General features: G+C 40.1%; 1 pseudogene; it reads left to right on the top strand.

Moving 5' to 3' along the window:
- The first annotated feature begins 223 nt into the window (after positions 1-223).
- On the top strand, positions 224-636 carry LOC132440176 (mitochondrial intermembrane space import and assembly protein 40 pseudogene; annotated as a pseudogene).
- Positions 637-18,142: the final 17,506 nt, after the last annotated feature.

Genomic DNA, 18,142 nt, shown 5'->3' with positions numbered 1-18,142 from the left:
TGTAAACTGGCCTCTAAGTACTACACCAGGCATTCAAAGAGATACCATTTATCTGTAGTATTTTGTTAAGTGGGATTTGCTGTTACAAACAGTCTTGTTACCAGGACAAGACTTGAGTCTGGTCTCTCATTATCAGTTATTCAACATCAGCCTTGAACAGATGGGACTGACGGCGTGAGGCCGCCGCCGCAATCACCGCGAGGTCGGAGCGCCGGGCTGCACCATGGCCTACTGCCGGCACGAAGGGAAGGATAGAATCACATTGGTGACCAGAGAAGACCGTGAAACTCCAAGCAGCGCGGAGCTGGTGGCCGACGACCCCAATGATCCGTACGAGGAGCACAGACCGATCCTACCCAACCGAGACGACATCAACTGCAACTGCCCGTGCCTGGCGGGGGGGTGGAGGGGGGTGGTGGCCGGAGGCCCGTGTGGGGAACAGTTCAAGGCGGCCTTCTCCCGCTTCCATTGCAGCACAGAGGATGTCAAGGGGTCGGACTGTGTAGACCAATCCGGGCCATGCAGGAGTGCATGCAGAAGTACCCGGACCTCTATCCCCAGGAGGAGGAGGATCGATTAGAGGAAACGGCTGTCTCGGAGGCCATCGCAACCAAAGAAGAGAAGAGGTCCAGCTAATGAGGGCCCTGGGCGCTGGGCTCCAGCCTCCTTCAGAGAGATTGAACCCCTCCAAGAAAGTGTCTCTCCCTCTGTTGTTCTGTGCACTGTAATGTACAAAATAACTTATTGAGCTGATCAGGGGTCTTGGCCCCTTGACATATACACTGAAAAATGGGTTGTATGTGTGTCTCACCTGAACCTATCAGCGAATGTAGCTGCCACTTTTGAATTCTCTTCTGATTGTCCTGAATTTTGCCACTTTGAAATAATGTGCTGAATAATCTCAGAAACCAAAAATCGTTACCTGGGAGTATCTTGTGAGTGAGCGGACTTATTCTGATTCATTGCATCCCTTTTAGTAGATTTTATACCCAGTTGGAAAGAGAAATCGAAACAAAACATCTTCCTTTAGAAATGCTGGAGGGGGGCCATTCCTTGTAGAAGAGGCGGGATGATCAGACCTGGAGGATTGGACGAAGCACTCTGCTTCATTTCTGATATATTTTGGTTTCCAGTTGCATTGAGCTCCAGGTTTTCTATATTTGGAAAACAGAGCTTTGGACCCTCTGAGTGACTCCCTTTGTAAGTGAAGAGAAAGGCTGTTTTTTCCTGTTCTTTTTATTCCGAAAGCCCTGCTTTGCGGTCTGTGTTCACACTGGCTCTGTCTCAGCCTGTTCAGATGCAACGTTCTTGAGAGGTGGGCGCCTAATCATTACCAAAGTAGCACCCGAGAGAGGAAACCATGTCAATTAAAAGGAAAACATGATTTAAAAAAACCCCAAAAAAACAGATGGGACCACACATCCTACCCCAGAGGCATGCTCATTCTGGTCTAGTTCATCACCAAAACCCAGCTCAAGTGCAGCTGTCAAGGGCATTTATTCCCCAAATGCTGGTAAACTAGAAACGTCAGACAGTGAAATTTGAAGATCACACACTAAGTGTTCAGTAACCACACAGACACACACAAGCGGAGAGCGTTAGGGCTGTTTTGCTGGTTCCAGAGGTGAAGCAACTAAAGCCGTTGTTAAACTATTGATAGAAGGAATTCCACTATGGCTGCCGCGAAGCCAAAATTGTAAATGCTTTAAAGGTTTGACTTTGCCAAGGAAAGAAAGTGACGCAGGTGGGCAGATATACCGTGCAGGCATCCAGCCCCCTGATGCAGTCTCTCCTTGATCTCCCCGTGGGGAATTCAGCCCCTGCCCTGGAAAGGTTCACAGTCTAGTGTGAGGAAGGTGGACACATAAAGAGATGATTGTTATGGGACTGAAATAAGAAAGCGTTTCTCCTTCCCTGGAAAGAGTGGCCTGGGGGCCAGAAACAAAGCTTTTCCCTTCTCTCCCAGGGCTGACCTCCAATGCAGATGACTTAGCTGATAGTCATAACTAGAAAAAGCAGACTGAGCTAGAATTTCAAAACTACACCTGAACCATTACCACTCACCCATTCAACTGAGCTACAGTGCAAATACTATCGCGAGAATTAAGATGTGTATTGAGTGTGTGTGTGTGTTCATGTTGCTTAATTCACTATTATCTTTCTAACACCAGGCATATAGGAATTTCTTATTTTCATTTTTATGGCAGCAGAAGAGAGAAAGAAAAATTGTTTTAGAAGCACTTTTAGAAGACAATATGCCGAACTATTTCCTAAGGCATAGTATTCGAACCGGCAGCTGGGCTAATGCGATGCTGAATTCCGAACTTGTTTCCCTTTTAAGACCCCATTTAAATCATAGTTTGGAGTGGCAGGAAGTACCGCTTGAAAGTTGACATCAAGTTAAGTAGCAGTGGGTAGGTGAGTTATCTTGCCCACCTAGGGTGTGTAGAACATATTTAAAATACTCTACAATATATATTTATTATCATAAATGCTTCTGCCAGTTCAAGAATTGGCTAAAGACTGGCCTCTTCTGGGAAGCTTTATTCACTGATGTTCCCACTCCTGGCCCACATGCGTATGATCCCATTCCAGTACTTTGCATTTCCCTCTTTCCACTCTACCTGGGCTGGTGGTTTCCGTGTGTTTACTTAGGACTGTGATGCTTGACTAGATCAGAACTTCTTGAAAACCAGGTCAGCTTCCATGTCCTTCGGTTTACTCAGTAGCACAAAGTGTTGCCTGCTAATTAATTCTAATTTTTAAGAATCCTAATTTTTAAAAAGATTCTTAGTTTACCTTTTTCCTGAGAAAACTGCTTTTTTTTTTTTTTTGGATGAGCATACGCTGACTTGTCCATAATTTTCAGGTAACAGGTAATGGCACAATTCTAAATAATGAAGTACTGTATTCTCTTGGACCCAGGACTAAAGCTTTGAATAAAACCAGTTGTAATTTCCAACCCAGTATGAGCTGCATAAAGAGAATTGGAGGGACTTCCCTGGTGGTCCAGTGGTTAAGAATCCACCTTCCAACAGAGGGGACGTGGGTTCGATCCCTGGTCGGGGAACTAAGATCCCACATGCCGCGGGGAAACTAAACTCATGCGCGGCAGAGAGAAGCCCGCTACGAAGACTCAGTGTGGCCAAAAAAAAGAAAGAGAGAGAGAATTGGAGAAATTGGCTTGTGATTCAGTGAAATGAGCATCAAAAAAGATAAGTGTCTCAGAGAATAAAGTCCTTCAACACCTGGATTTGACAAAACTAGTTGACAAAAATTCAAATGAGTTGGGTATAGAGTTGCTATCATGAAAAAATATGATACCTAATAGGGTTTTTTTTTTTTTTGACTTAACATTTCTTTTTAGAGCAGTTTTGCTCTTACAGCAAAATTGAGAAGAAGGCACAACGGTTTCCTGTATAACCCTTGCCCCAGTACGTGTATTATCTTGTGGGATTTTTGCCTTTTGTATTTTAGGTACTTTCAGAAACAAGCTAGGCAGAATCTTGTAAAAGTGGGAGAAAAAAACCCCAACAACTTTACAAATGTCAAAACCTTCAGAGATTTAAAATAGTGCTGAGTGTGATTATGGGCGAGGGTTCACTGTAATCTATACTGAAACCAGGCCAATGTCCTTATTTATAACCTATGGCTGCTGGAATAACATTCTTTGTTAGCACTAGAATTTCCCTGAGTGCTTTATGTAGGAAAAGTGACGCTTGTAGTCATCTTCTGATTTAATTGCTTCTTCATACTTTTTTTTGGGAGAAAAGCTTATTTTTTAAGAAATGAGGAGCCTCTATAGAAAATTGCATTTCCCAAGAAAGCAATTTATTAACCCAATAAACTTAAGTCTTTGGAAACAAATCAAGTTGGATTTCTATAATAACCAATAAAAGCAGGACTCCACATACCTGCAAAATATAAATTAGGATAAAACGTGGCTCAGAGTTAAATGTGAGAGAGTGAATAAACCAACGGACAATGGCCAGGACAATGGATCTCTGACCCACAGTCTCTGCAGCAAGTGGCCCAGAAAGGTCAGAACTTGGTCAGTGACCGCCAGCTTTCCTAGTTTTGTCAATCCCACATCCATTTCAACTCAGGGCCAAACACAGAAAGGTACATATGCTCCCCAAACCCATCCCATGAACTACCCTCTCTGGTTAGCTCGACGCCACGTCCCTCAAGCCAACAACTTCCAATCAGGGCGTTCCTGAAGCCTTGCCTTTTTACAACATAAAGCTTTCCCACTTCCCTGCTGCCTGCCAGACACAAGTGATGGTGGCTGACTCCCATTGCTATTACAAGCTCTGAATAGATAGCATCCCTTTGTTCTCATCTGGGTAGCCTTTGTGCGTTTCCCCAAGTGGAAAATGTGTAGTAGAACTCCAAGTTTTTGAAAATAAGCTGAAAGAATTCTCAGTGGTGTTGGAAAAGGTAGTCATGTGCTCTCTTCATCACTGAAATGCTAAGAGCTTATTAGGCTAATTACATGACTTTTGCCTATAGTCAATCAACCAACAAGTATTTACTGAGATTTGAGACTCTGCTCTGCCCCGTTCCGTGGTGGGGAAGTTATTGAAGTTGTATACATTAGGGCAAGCGGGTATTAAAGATCCTTCACCCGTCAACTTTGTGTTCAGTACGTGCCACAGTCAAGACTCAAGCATCGGTTATTCCCGGAATTAACTCGTGGTTTTGCTGTTTCGTAGCTCTGTGACCTTGGGCACATCACTTTGTTTTCAGATCTCAGAATATTTATCTTTATAATAAATATCTACCGTATAGGATTGCTGTTATATTAAATTAAATAACTCAGCTAAGATGCCTCGTAATTTGCTCATAGTAATTACTGTATGCTATGTGATAACTCATTATATTACATGCTCACTGTTTTAAAATGCAGGAGCTGAATAAAGCGTACTTTCCATCCTTGGGGAAATTATCTATTGGAAAGGAAATGATGATTTACAGGAAGTTTATACGGAGTGGTTCAAGAACTTTGTGAGACAATGCATAATTAATTTATTGTTTATACAGTGTTGAATTGGGTGGGTGGCACAGTATTTAAGTACTTTGAGGGTTGGTTGATGGGAAATGGAAGTGGGCTGGAGTGGTTTGGAAAGAACGTTTGGAAGAGGAGGCAGAGAGTGTGGATCGTGACTGGCGAGACTGGGAGAGGTGGAGGGAAGATCTCCACCTATCTACAATTAAAGCTCCACCTCCTTCCCACTCCTGGATTCCCAGTAGACCTTGTGAATCTGTGAAGAGCTTGGCTTGCTGGGAAGGGAGAATTTTTATCAACAAACTGTGGGAATTAAGGATAGCTGGATAGGAAGGGCAGATTACGGATGGTGGTCTTAAGAATCAGACACGTCAATGTGTTTAGATTTAGATATCTTAAGAAAGTGAATGCTACTCTCAAGTGGTATTTCAGGGAGTTTGATTTAGCTGTAGGGTGGATTAGCAGAAGGGGCAGGGAGCCTAAAGTTAGTAGGAAAGTATCAAACTGTGAGATGATGCCAGCCTGGGTTAAGGTGGTTATGGTAGAAGTGGAGAGAGAAACTTTTTGGAGGAAGAATATCTAGGACTTGGCAAGTGAATGGTTACGGGGAATTAAATAACAGTAATAATTACTACTTATTAGCACTTGTATGTGGGGCATATTATATAAAAGAAATATCCTTTACTTAAGTATCTGGCAAAAACACGGAGATTGGAACTTTCTTGAGAAATGTAGGCATTTGAACTCTATGGGTGTGCATGGCATGAACTTTACAATTTATAAACAAATGGATGCACTCACTTTATGCATGATTATTTATGAATAAGAATAATGAATAATATTAATCTTTAACAACTCACGTAGTAGGTTACTAATACAGAGCCTGCCGTGAAATGTGAAATTAAAAACACTGTGGGCGTGGACATTGCATTTCCCTGCCCACTGGTTGGTCCTTCGCAACCAGCCAGTTGCCCCCAAACGTCCTACTTTGAGAAATTCTGCTCTGGGTCATGTAATCATTTCTCCTCTCAGCCTGGTTGACCAGAAGGTAGTGGGTATAAACCAAGCTGTTTTCTTGTTACTATTTCTGTTGAGTCCTTCCTCTGTTAGTTTCCATTGTTCTGTGGCAGGTTACTGGTACAATTTCAAATTGACTTACTAACCCCATGGCTTGGTTAAAAAAGCAGGCAATGTTTTCAAGAACCCCTCTTTTCTATCTTTAAGAATGAGAACCTAATTGTAATACTTTGGACTCTTAATATGCATCAGGCCCTGATGTTCTATTTACTTTATCTCATTTAACCCTCACAATAGTGCTGCAAGGGCGACTTTTATGCTCCTGGTATCACCAAGGAGTAAACCAAAGGGGAAATTGGTTAAAATAACTTGGTCAGTGGCATGTAACCAACAGGAGGTAGACTCAGGGTAGGAGCCCAGGTTGATCTGACTTCAAAGCCCAGTTGCTCAGCACTGTACTTCCTCTTAAAGAAGATGTAAAACTGGAGATGACTCCAAGTTCAACATGAGAATGGTAAGGCTGCTGCCAGGGCGAGGTAACCCAAGGAAGAGAAATGGCCAGAGACAAAATGGGAGGAGGGAACTAGTAAGTTCAGTTTAGAACATGATTAGTTTGGGGTGACGAGTAAACATCCAAATAAAAACTTACTCTGGAGTATTACTTCCATAACACCAATTTTCAAATAATATGTATCAAGACAATGGCAATATTCACTGACAATCACTATCAAAAGATTTTGCATAACTCCGTGTTAAGATCCTAAGGGGGAAATATGTATACCAGGAAGGGTTTCTTTTCTTGGCAGACAGACTTAATTTGCAATTAACCACAAAGAATGTCTGCCTACTCCTTCCCTCTTTGCCTTAGTTCTGGTACCTCTTTCTACCTTGGCTTCTGTTACCTACATTGGAGGTATTTATTACTGTGCTAAGTCACATGGGCTTTGAAGGTTTTGTTCAAATCCAGGAATGATGTAGGTCTCATTAGATGGGCTATTCTCATCTGAAAAGAACCAAGGGAGTCAGAAGAGAGATCCAGTTCAATACTTGCTATAAGGAAATAAGCCGACTGGAGAAGTTCTCAGATTAAATCTAATTCAACATTATTTAGAAAAAAACCCAGTGGAGACATAATTCATCAGTAAGGCTCAGACTAGGATGCCTTGCTATGCCAGATGAATTCAACTGCCACTTTGAAAAGAAAGAATTGTTGCCAGACTCACACATAAGAACACGGATCAGGGCTGGTTTTATACAGATTGTAGAAAACCTTTCTTCTTACTCACACACTTAGGATGAGTCCATCAAGATAAGATAGATGAAAATTCCTTTTGTGAGGAGAGAGTTTTATGGGAGGATGGGGCTCACTCTTCAGTTTTAAAGGTAAAGACTCATCATGGAGAAATAAAGCATGTGAAGCCAGCTTTGGAGCTAGTAAAACAAGTAAAAACCGCTTGATCGTAAACTGTAAAACGAAGTATCTTATTAGCTGGTATGTGGTTACAGGAGAATTAGCATGGGCTTGAGTGTTAGAAAAATCTGGCTTCAACCCTGTGTTTGCCACTTAGTAGCTGTGGAACGCTGAGCAGAATGCAAAAACAGAACAACTCGAGTAAGAAATAAGTAACAATACTTTTGGATTATAGACCAAAAATATTTATTTCTATCAATATGAACTCATGGATATCTATTTTATCTTTGTCCCATAATATGAAATTATTGTTACTGATTTGCTGCTTAAGTTGTTCTAATGCTGGTCACCAGGAGCTCTTTCAGGTTGGTTCCTATGACTTTTGCAAAGTCCCCATCTTTTCTTTCTTTTTTTCCTTCTTTCCTTCCTTCCCTCCTTCCTTCCTTCTCTTCTTTCTCCCTGCCATTTTCTCTTTCTTTCTTTTTCAGTTCTTTCTTACTTACTGTAACCATAAGATGCTCCAGGCTCACCTTGTATTTTTCCAGCCTCATCCCTGGAATCAATCATTTCTCCAAGAATCCCTGGTTTCTTTTATTGGAGAATCAACTTACCTGTGTGTGTGTGTGTGTGTGTGTGTGTGTGTGTGTGTGTGTGTGTGAAGGTAATAAACTATGACTCCATATTGATATGTCCAATCTGGTACCACAGAGTTCATTCTAGCCTTTCCCCTTTCCTTATTTGTGTCTTCTTTCTCTAACAATAAGAAATCTGGTTCTCCTTATCTACACTGTATTTACTTATTTGATCAAACTTAGTATGCAAATAAAGAAGTTTTAGAATTCTTAACGCAAAAAACGCAAAAACGCAAAAAAAAAAATTCTTTTTTTTTTTTTTTTTTTTTTGCGGTACGCGGGCCTCTCACTGTTGTGGCCTCTCCTGTTGCAGAGCACAGGCTCCGGACGCGCAGGCCCAGCAACCATGGCTCACGGGCCCAGCCGCTCCGTGGCATGTGGGATCTTCCCAGACCGGGGCACGAACCCGCGTCCCCTGCATCGGCAGGCGGACTCTCAACCACTGCGCCACCAGGGAAGCCCTAGTTAATTTTTTTATGCACCAGTAAGAGAGCTTCAAAAAACATCAAACAAAACTGGTAAAACTGAAAGGATAAATAAAAAATTCACAACTAGAGTAGATTTCAAAACTTTCAACAATTGATAGAATGAGTTGACAAAAAATTAGTAAAGACACAAAAGACTTGAAGAACACTATCTACTGATTTGACCTAATAGATATTTGGGTTTTTTTAAGACGTAATATTTATTTACTTATTATTTATACATATACATGTATCTATTCTTCTTCAAATTCTTTTCCCATTTAGTTTATTACAGAATATTGAGCAGAGTTCCCTGTGCTATACAACATAGGTCCTTGTTGGTTATATATTTTATATATAGTAGTGTGTACATGCCATTCCCAAACTCCTAATCCATTCCTACCCCCCACCTTCCCCCCAGTAACCATAAGTTTGTTCTCAATAATCTAATGATTTTATGTTTTAAAACAAATGTTGGCAAACTTTTTCTGTAAAGAGCCAGGTACTAAATATCTTAGCCACATGTGGTCACTGTCACATATTTGTCTTCTTTTTTACCCAGTCATTTAAAACTGTAAAAACCTTTCTTAGCCTAAGACCATATAAAAATAGGTGGGGTATGGGGTGGAGCATGGCCTGTGGACTGTAGTTTGCCAACTCTGTTTTAGTCTTACTTATAAACAATGTGTAGTAACTTAAAAGATAATTTCTAGATTAATTTTTATCCTTTAACTCAATGGTTTAATCCATTTACTTCTGTGAATTCTCATACATTTATTTCCCATTATTACATATTTTTCTGTTTCTTTTCTTCTCTGCTGTCCACCCCCCCCACCTTGTATTTGCCTTTTTAAAAAGAAGTTACAGTTATTGCTTGTTTTTGGTCACACTGCAGAGCTTGCAGGATCTTAGTTCCCCGATCAGGGATTGAACCCTGCCCTCTACAGTGAGAGCACATAGTCCTAACCACTGGACAACCAGGAACTTCCCTGCCTTCTTTTGGACTGAGACTTTTTTACTTTTTTTTTTTTTAATCAAAACCTGCTGGGAAATTATATGCTTTATGTCTATGTAGTTGTTATTCTAGCTATTTTTAATATGCATTCAATCTGTTACGCTATCACATTATGTAGCCTCTGGCAAACTCCATTGCACACTTAAGGGAAAATAAGAGTGAAAAGGCAAATAGCATTGTAGTATTCTTATGAAAGTGGTTTTGATCTGTGCAGCTCTCTTACAGTGTCTCAGGGTTCTCCAGGGGTACCTAGAACATACTTTGGGAACCTGAAGTTTCAGGAACTGTATTTATTTTGTAAGCACTGTAGGTTATTCTGCTGGACATGCCTGGTTGAGACCTACTGTGGAATCCTGAGCAGCTTCAAAGTATTAGGTATTTAAAAACAGAGGGGCCTGGGGAGATTGGTTCAAGATGGTGGAGTAGAAGGACATGTGCTCACTCCCTCTTGTGAGAGCACCAGAATCACAACTAACTGCTGAATAATCATAAACAGGAAAACAGTAGAACTCACCAAAAAAGATCTCCCACATTCAAAGACAAAAGGAGAAGCTGCAATGAGATGGTAGGAGGGGCACAATCACAATAAAATCAAATTCCAGTTTGTGGGTGGCTCACAAACTGGAGAACAATTATACCACAGAAGTCCACCCCCTGGAGTGAAGGTTCTGAGCCCCATGTCATGCTTCCCAACCTGGAGGTCAGGCAATGGGAGGAGGATTTCCCAGAGAGTCAGACTTTGAAGGTTAGCGGGATTTAATTGCAGACAGGACTGGGGGAAACAGAGACTCCACTCTTGGAGGGCACACACAAAGTAGTGTGCACATCAGGACCCAGGGAGAGGGAACAGTGACCCCATAGGAGACTGAACTAGACCTACCTGCTAGTGTTGGAGGGTCTCCTGAAGAGGTGGGGGGCAGCTGTGGCTCACTGTGGGGACAAGGATACTGGCAGCAGAAGTTCTGGGAAGAACTCCTTGGCGTGAGCCCTCCTAGAGTCTGCCATTAGCCCCACCAAAGAGCCTGCAGGCTCCAGTGTTGGGTCGCCTCAGGTCAAATAACCTACAGGGAGGGAACTTAGCCTCACCCATCAGCAGACAAGAGGATTAAAGTTTTACTGAGCTCTGCACACCAGATCTACCCACCACCAGTCCCTCCCATCAGGAATCTTGCACAAGCCTCTTAGATAGTCTCGTCCACCAGAGGGCAGACAACAGAAGCAAGAAGAACTACAGTCCTGCAGCCTGTGGAATGAAAACCACATTCACAGAAAGATAGACAAAATGAAAAGACAGAGGACTATGTACCAGATGAAGGAACAAGATAAAACCCCAGAAAAACAACTAAATGAAGTGGAGATAGGCAACTTTCCAGAAAAAGAACTCAGAATAATGATAGTGAAGATGAGCCAGGACCTTGGAAAAAGAATGGAGGCAAAGATCAAGAAGATGCAAGAAATGTCTAACAAAGACCTAGAAGAATTAAAGAACAAACAAACAGAGATGAGCAATACAATAACTGAAACGAAAAATACACTAGAAGGAATCAGTAGCAGAATAACTGAGGCAGAAGAATGGATAAGTACCTGGAAGACAGAATGGTGGAATTCACTGCCATAGAACAGAATAAATGAAAAGAAATGAAGACAGCATAAGAGACCTCTGGGGACATTAAACACACCAACATTCGCATTATAGGGGTCCAAGAAGGAGAAGAGAGAGAAAGGACCCAAGAAAATATTTGAAGAGATTGTAATCAAAAACTTCCCTAACATGGGAAAGGAAATAGCCACTCAAGTCCAAGAAGCACAGAGAGTCCCAGGCAGGATAAACACTAGGAGAAACACGCCAAGACACATAGTAATCAAACTGACAAAAATTAAAGACAAAGAAAAATTATTAAAAGCAACAAATAACATACAATGGAACTCCCATAAGGTTAACAGCTGATTTTTCAGCAGAAACACTATAAGCCAAAAGGGAGTTGCACGATATACTTAAAGTGATGAAAGGGAAGAACCTACAATCAAGATTACTCTACCCGGCAAGGATCTCATTCAGATTCGACAGAGAAATCAAAAGCTTACAGACAAGCAAAAGCTAAGAGAATTCAGCACCACAAAACCAATGCTACAACAAATGCTAAAGGAACTTCTCTGAGTGGGAAATACAAGATAAGAAAAGGACCTACAAAAACAAACTCAAAACAATTAAGAAAATGGTAATAGGAACGTACATATCGATAATTACCTTAAATGTGAATGGATTAAATGCTCCAAGCAAAAGACACAGGCTCACTGAATGGATACCAAAACAAGACCCATATATATGCTGTCTACAGGAGACCCACTTCAGATCTAGGGACACATACAGACTGAAAGTGAGGGGATGGAAAAAGATATTTCATGCAAATGGAAATCAAAAGAAAGCTGGAGTAGCAATACTCATATTAGATAAAATAGACTTTAAAATGAAGAATGTTGCAAGAGACAGGGAAGGACACTACATAATTATCAAGGGATCAAAACAAGAAGAAGATATAACAATTATAAATATATATGCACCTAACATAGGAGTACCCCAATACACAAGGGAAATGCTAGCATCTACAAAAGAGGAAACTGACAGTAACACAATAATAGTGGGGGACTTTAACACCTCACTTACACCAATGGATAGATCATCCAGACAGAAAATTAAAAAGGAAACACAGCTTTAAATGACACAATAGACCAGGTAGATTTAACAGATATTTACAGGACATTCCATCCAAAAACAGCAGATTACACTTTCTTCTCAAGTGCACACGGAACATTCTCTAGGACAGATCACATCTTGGGTCATAAATCAAGCCTTTGTAAATTTAAGCAATTTGAAATCATCTCAAGCATCTTTTCTGACCACAACACTATGAGATTAGAAATCAATTACAGGGAAAAAAACCCCATGAAAAACACAAACACATGCAGGCTAAACAATACGTTACTAAATAACCAAGAAATCATTGAAAAAGTCAAAGAGGAAATTAAAAAATACCTAGAGACAAATGACAACAAAAACATGATCATCCAAAACCTGTGGGATGCAGCAAAAGCAGTTCTAAGAGGGAAGTTTATGGCAATACAATCCTACCTCAAGATACAAGAAAAATCTCAAATAAATAATCTAACCTTACACCTAAAGGAACTAGAGAAAGAAGAACAAACAAAATCCAGTTAGTAGAAGGAAAGAAATCATGAAGATCAGAGCAGAAATAAATGAAATAGAAACAAAGAAAACAGTAGAAAGGATCAATAAAACTAAAAGCTGGTTCTTTGAGAAGAAAAACAAAATTGATAAACCTTTAGCCAGACTCATCAAGAAAAAGAGGGAGAGGACTCAAATCAATAAAATCAGAAGTGAAAAAGGAGATGTTACAATGGACACCACAGAAATACAAAGCATCTTAAGAGCCTACTACAAGCAACTCTATGCCAATAAAATGGACAGTCTGAAAGAAATGGACAAGTTCTTAGAAAGATATAACCTTCCAACATTGAACCAGGAAGAAATAGAAGATATGAACAGACCAATTACAAGTAATGAAGTTGAAACTGTGATTAAAAGTCTTCCAACAAACAAAAGTCCAGGACCAGATGGCTTCACAGGTGAATTCTACCAAACATTTAGAGAAGAGCTAACAGCCATCCTTCTCAAACTCTTCCAAAAAATTGCAGATGAAGGAACACTCCCAGACTCATTCTATGAGGCCACCATCACCCTGATACCAAAACCAGACAGAGATACTACAAAAAAAGAAAATTACAGACCAGTATCACTGATGAATATAGATGCAAAAATCTTCAACAGAATACTAGCAAACAGAATGCACAACATGTTAAAAGGATCATACACCATGATCAAGTGGGATTTATCCCAGGTGTGCAAGGATTCTTCCATATATGCAAATCAATCAATGTGATACACCAGAGTAACAAATTGAAGAATAAAATCCATATGATCATCTCAATAGATGCAGAAAAAGCTTTTGACAAAATTCAACACCCGTTTATGATAAAAAAAACTCGCTGGAAAATGGGCATAGAGGGAACCTGCCTCAACATAATAAAGGCTATATATTACAAACCCACAACAAACATCATTCTCAATGGTGAAGAACTGAAAGCATTTCCTCTAAGATCAGGAACAAGAGAAGGATGTCCACTCTTGCCACTATTATTCAACATAGTTTTGGAATTCCTAGCCACAGCAATCAGAGAAGAAAAAGAAATAAAAGGAATACAAATTGGAAAAGAAGTAAAACTGTCACTGTTTGCAGATGACATGATACTATAGAGAATCCTAAAGATGCCACCAGAAAACTACTAGAGCTAATCAATGAATTTGGTAAAGTTGCAGGATACGAAATTAATGCACAGAAGTCTCTTGCATTCCTATACACTAACAATGAAAGATCAGAAGGAGAAATTAAGGAAACAATCCCATTCACCATTGCAACAAAAAGAATAAAATACCTAGGAATAAACCTACCTGGGGAGGTAAAAGACCTGTACTCAGAAAACTATAAGACACTGATGTAGGACAATCTTAGAGATTGTCCTACAGAGTGAAGTCAGAAAGAGAAAAACAAATCTCATATGTTAACGCATATATGTGGAATTTAGAAAAATGGTACACGTGAAATCAAATTCTTTGATTTCTAAGAAATCAAAGATGACACAAAAAGATGGAGAGATATACCATGTTCTTGGATTGGAAGAATCAATATTGTGAAAATGACTATACTACCCAAAGCAATCTACAGATTCAGTGCAATCCCTATTAAATTCCCAATGGCATTTTTTACAGAACTAGAACAAAAAAATCTTAAAATTTGTATGGAGACACAAAGGACCCCGAATAGCGAAAACAATCTTGAGGGAAAAAAACAGAGCTTGAGGAATCAGACTCCATGACTTCAGACTATACTACAAAGCTACAGTAATCAAGACAGTATGGTACTGGCACAAAAACAGAAATATAGATTAATGGAACAGCATGGAAAGCCCAGAGATAAACCCACACACCTATGGTTAATTAATCTATGACAAATGAGGCAAGGATATACAATGGAGAAAAGACAGTCTCTTCAATAAGTGGTGCTGGGAAAACTGGACAGGTACATGTAAAAGAATGAAATTAAAACAGTCCCTAACATCACACATAAAAATAAACTGAAAATGGATTAAAGACCTCAATGTAAAACCAGACACCATAAAACTCTTAGAGGAAAGCATAGGAAAAACACCCTTTGACATAAATCACAAGAAGATCTTTTTTGACCCACCTCCTAGAGTAATGGAAATAAAAACAAAAATAAGCAAATAGGATCTAATGAAAGTTAAAAGCTTTTGCACAGCAAAGGAAACTATAAACAAGACAAAAAGACAACCCTCAGAATGGGAGAAAATATTTGCAAATCAAAAGATTAATCTCCAAAATATATAAACAGCTCATGCAGCTGAGTATAAATAAATAAACAACCCAATCCAAAAATGGGCAGAAGACCTAAATAGACATCTCTTCAAAGAAGACAAACAGATGGCCAAGAGGCACATGAAAAACTGGTCAACATCACTAATTATTAGAGACATGCAATCAAAACTACAGTGAGGTAGCTGGTCAGAATGGGCATCATCAGAAAATATACAAACAACAAATGCTAGAGAGGGTGTGGAGAAAAGGGAACCCTCATGCACTGTTGGTGTGAATGTAAATTGATATAGCCACTATGTAGAACTGTATGGGGGTTACTTAAAAAAACTAAAAATAGAATTACCATATGACCCAGCAATCCCACTACTGGGCATATACGCAGAGAAAACCATAATTCAAAAAGACACATGCACACCAATGTTCATTGCAGCACTATTTACAATAGCCAGGTCATGGAAGCAACCTGTCCATTGACAGATGAATGGATAAAGAAGATATAAATATATATATATATATAAAAATGGATATATACAATGGCATATTACTCAGCCATAAAAAGGAATGAAATTGGGTCATTTGTAGAGATGTGGATGGACTTAGAGATTGTCCTACAGAGTGAAGTCAGAAAGAGAAAAACAAATCTCATATGTTAACGCATATATGTGGAATTTAGAAAAATGGTACACGTGAACCGGTTTGCAAGGCAGAAATAAAGACACAGATGTAGAGAACAGATGTGTGGACACCAAGGGGGGAAGCAGGGGTGGTGGTGGTGGGATGAATTGGGAGATTGGGATTGACACTTATACACCAATATGTATAAAATAGATAACGAATAAGAACCTGCTGTATAAAAAATAAATAAAATAAATTTTTTAAAAATTAAAAACAAACAAACAAACAGAGGGGCCTGAAGTGGGAGACAAAGGGCTCACTTTTGCTTCTTCATTATTTCTCTTGGGATTGACCTTTCTGATCTGCTCCTCTCTTCAATTTCATCCTTGTTTCCTTCCAGATTCTACAAACTGCTGTGCTAGGCCCTTTATAAAATTTCAGTTTAGGATTCCAGATAATCTGTATTAAAAGAAAAAAAGCAGGTACAATTCTGATTACTTATGAGAAATAACAGTCTCAGACCGAGTCATGCTGGTAGGAACGAGCCTGCCTGCCTGTGCTCTGGTTTCAAAATGATGATTTGTTTGCATGAAACTTCAGCTTCATACAACACATAAGTGATGAATGAATTTCTGACTTTTGTCAGTGGAAGTCAATATCTTTGACTTAAAGAATAATTCTTTAATTACTAAAGCCAAGTTGAAGTCATGAAAGGTCTCTGAAGTCACTTTGTCTTTTAAAAATATGGGCATAAGGTATCTGAAGAGATCAGTCTGTTGGATATTTATGTGCAAGGCAAGCTGCTGGCTGAGATTTTTACATTCAGTTGTCTTTTAAACAAACATACACCCTAGCTAAACACATGGTTTTCTCACAAGAAGTCTTACTATCCAAAATTACTGTGTGTGATTATCTCTAAAAAAACGATAAAGCCTTGATTTTTTATGGTTGATTGATTAGGTTATTGCAAATCACGTCAGCTTGGAGTTTGGCATGCCTCCCAGAAAGCAAACTTCCCAGGCTAAACTCAAAGTTCCTTTTTCCATAACAAAGATCTGACTCCATAAAATCCCTTGAGATTTCTTGCATCCAAAACAGACATTTCCCAGGGTTTCATCTGGTTTTCTGGAAAGCTCTTGACCCAACTAGTTCCATATGGAGGCATCTGAGTTAATGAAGGTTCATTTCCTGTGAATTCATCTTACTTTAGGTGTTCTATTCCAGTCATTCCTTCAGCCGTCATTGGTCCTTCTGCTTCGGTCCCAGCCTGCGTTTTGCTGAGAGAAGCCACAGTCGCATTAGTGACCTGACAAAATACGTTCCTTATTTTTTTTCAGCAGTCAAGTTAGCAGGGCTTGTTATTTTATCTTTGGGGATTTATTAGGTGTCTTTGGTAGCTTTGTAACAGAGGCTGCACAGAATGAGTGGCAATTAGGTCTTCGGTATATGCCATGATAGGAATATCAAAGAACGTTCTGAAAAAGTGTGAGTTTTAGACAATGGAAGACTCAGTGCAGTAGTGATATTTTAAATTTGAAGATCTATTTTTAATTTCAAATTTGCCTGGGAAAATCACTTAGTCTTTTTGTAGCTGATTCTGTCAATGTTCTATCCAAATCCCTTGGAATCCTTTTGACCATATCTTGCGCTCTACCCCTAGCATCTGTGAGCTTTTGCTTCTAATGGTTGGCGACTGTGGCTGTCTTTGCATACCTGTAATCGGGCTCCTGGACACGATTTGCCCAAAGTGCCTGGGAGTCTGTATTCCTAACCCTCACCATCCATTGCCCAGGGGCAGCTCACTGCCAGGGACAAATCATGGAGACAAAGGGTGTGATGTGTGGATGCGCAAGGGATATAAAAGCCTGCTCCTTGCGGAGTCCTGCTGAATCAGGTTAAGGCTGGGGCTTTGCCTGAAATCACATCATTGCTCGGTTCTACCCCTTCTAAACTGGGGTACTAATTCTTACCTAACAGTCCTGCTGTAAAAATAAGATGAAGTAGCATTTGTAGAAGGATTGATAAATAGTAAAAGAACTTGCCCTGAACCCAAGGCAGGGATGATACGCAAGTAGGGTGACCTGAAGCACTGAGTTGAGAATTTAAACCCTAGTCTGGGCCTCGGGGGTTTAGAGGAAAGGCTTGGTCATTTTGGGGACAGATCATCAGTGACTCTTTCACTAAACCTAGAAGAAACGAAAAGCAATAGTGCTTGGTTTTAGAAACTGGGTGTCAGTCCAGAGAGAAGGGGATCTTTTTTGGATTCTCACTGTGAGAACCTGGTGGGGCTTCTGAAAAGGAAAAACCCATGAGAGTGAGGGAGTCTCCCTAAGACTCTGGCCTCGAAGAGTTTCTCACTCTCATGATAGCCATGTTCAGGCCCCAGCAATTTGTCAACATTACCTAACTGTTCCTACTTGTTTATGGCTCTAGTAGCTTCTGCTCTGGGTCAGCAGACCTTTGTTTCTGTATCTGTCTAGACGCACCTGACTCAGGATTCCTGGGTA

Source organism: Delphinus delphis, chromosome 17 (genome assembly GCF_949987515.2).
Source record: "Delphinus delphis chromosome 17, mDelDel1.2, whole genome shotgun sequence".
NCBI classification, from domain to species: domain Eukaryota; kingdom Metazoa; phylum Chordata; class Mammalia; order Artiodactyla; family Delphinidae; genus Delphinus; species Delphinus delphis.
The sequence above is the reverse complement of the archived record's forward strand: the minus strand, read 5'-3'. Positions and strand labels throughout refer to the sequence as shown.